This window comes from Lotus japonicus, chromosome 2 (genome assembly GCF_012489685.1).
Source record: "Lotus japonicus ecotype B-129 chromosome 2, LjGifu_v1.2".
NCBI lineage: Eukaryota > Viridiplantae > Streptophyta > Magnoliopsida > Fabales > Fabaceae > Lotus > Lotus japonicus.
The window spans coordinates 9,569,443-9,571,942 of NC_080042.1; positions in this window are offsets into that span (position 1 = coordinate 9,569,443).

Consider the following 2,500-nt stretch of genomic DNA (forward strand, 5'->3'; position numbering starts at 1 on the left):
GATTCCACGTGAAATTCCAAGGTTTCACGTGGAAAGCTAGGAAATCTCAGGATTCCACGTGAAATTCCAAGGTTTCACGTGGAAAACTCAAGTTTCCACGTGAAATAGCCCAGGTTTCACGTGGAAAGGAAGGAAATCTCAACATTCCACGTGAAATTGGCCAAGTTCCACGTGAAAAGCTTGGAAAACTCAGGATTCCACGTGAAATTCCAAGGTTTCACGTGGAAAACTCAAGTTTCCACGTGAAATAGCCCAGGTTTCACGTGGAAAGGAAGGAAATCTCAACATTCCACGTGAAAAACTCAAGTTTCCACGTGAAAAGCTAGGAAATCTCAGGATTCCACGTGAAATTCCAAGGTTTCACGTGGAAAACTCAAGTTTCCACGTGAAATAGCCCAGGTTTCACGTGGAAAGGAAGGAAATCTCAACATTCCACGTGAAATTGGCCAAGTTCCACGTGAAAAGCTTGGAAATCTCAGGATTCCACGTGAAATTCCAAGGTTTCACGTGGAAAGCTAGGAAATCTCAGGATTCCACGTGAAATTCCAAGGTTTCACGTGGAAAACTCAAGTTTCCACGTGAAATAGCCCAGGTTTCACGTGGAAAGGAAGGAATCTCAACATTCCACGTGAAATTGGCCAAGTTCCACGTGAAAAGCTTGGAAAACTCAGGATTCCACGTGAAATTCCAAGGTTTCACGTGGAAAGCTAGGAAATCTCAGGATTCCACGTGAAATTCCAAGGTTTCACGTGGAAAACTCAAGTTTCCACGTGAAATAGCCCAGGTTTCACGTGGAAAGGAAGGAAATCTCAACATTCCACGTGAAATTGGCCAAGTTCCACGTGAAAAGCTTGGAAATCTCAGGATTCCACGTGAAATTCCAAGGTTTCACGTGGAAAGCTAGGAAATCTCAGGATTCCACGTGAAATTCCAAGGTTTCACGTGGAAAACTCAAGTTTCCACGTGAAATAGCCCAGGTTTCACGTGGAAAGGAAGGAAATCTCAACATTCCACGTGAAATTGGCCAAGTTCCACGTGAAAAGCTTGGAAAACTCAGGATTCCACGTGAAATTCCAAGGTTTCACGTGGAAAGCTAGGAAATCTCAGGATTCCACGTGAAATTCCAAGGTTTCACGTGGAAAACTCAAGTTTCCACGTGAAATAGCCCAGGTTTCACGTGGAAAGGAAGGAAATCTCAACATTCCACGTGAAATTGGCCAAGTTCCACGTGAAAAGCTTGGAAATCTCAGGATTCCACGTGAAAAGCTTGGAAATACCATGATTCCACGTGAAACCATGCGAAACATTGAGAATTCATGCACCAAGAATGAATCTCCCTCGTGAAACCTAGGCTAATATGCATGGAAAACAAATTTCCAGGGGCAAAGCTCAAGTCTCAATGAAAAGTTGGTTTGTCAATGCCATGCCATGGTGCCCAACATGTTACCGGATTCGGTAAAAACGTGGCAAAACAAAATCCCCGTGTGCATATTCAATGAAATTTGGTGGAAATGTTGGAAATATGCTCCTTGAGGTACACCAAAAATTCCAGAACAAAATTCGACCTCTAGGTACCGTTTTCTATTTTTACCGATTTCCCCCGTTTCGGTCGGAAAATCATATAAAAAAATCCCCGTGTGCATATGTAATGAAACTTTGTGGGAATGTTAGAGATATGATCCTTGATGTACAGAAAAAAATCCAGACCAAAATTCAACCTCAAGGTACCTTTTCCTATTTTTACCGATTTTCTCGGTTTCGTCCCAAGAAAAAATTCATATTAAATCCATCCCTTGCTGGAAGTTGATGAAACTTTGGGAACCATCTTGTTTCATTTTTATAAGCATGCCTGCAAAAAATCACGTCCAAATTCGACCTCTAGGTGCCCAAACTAAATTTATGTCTCCTCAAAAAAAGGGTATCATCTTGTACAAGTGTGGAATTGTTGCGTTTTCCTATAGTAGGGGGGAGCATCCAGGTGAAAAATCAGCCCAACGTGAAATTTTCAGAAATGCTATGGAATGCCCCCCTGAGCGTCCCGGGCTAGCTTTTCACCTCATTCCATGGCAAATGAGTGATTAAACGGATCAAATCACTCAAAATTCATGTCCCGATCAAAAATTGCGTCCCGACCGAGATTTTTCAAAATGGGTAAACGACAACCCAGTCACAATTTGTGACTTATCACACCCAGTTGTGGCACACAAACATTGCGTTCTTAAGGTTTGGTGAAGCTTTTGCTTGACTCCGGCATGTTCGAGCTCAAATTCGTGAGCTTCAACCCGTCGGTCGGGCATTCGTCGATCCTCATTTTCGGAGCTTGATTTTTGTGTTGTCCCAACTGTTTGGAATGTGATGTGGCTGATTGATTTCACTCTTGACGTGCCGAATGCCGACCACAATCTCATTGGCGTGGGGATTCCGGTGACGGCGCTAGCGTCAGGGGTCAATTCGTGATGCCGCAGCACGAACCGAAATTCGTGTTGCATGTCCCGGCGGG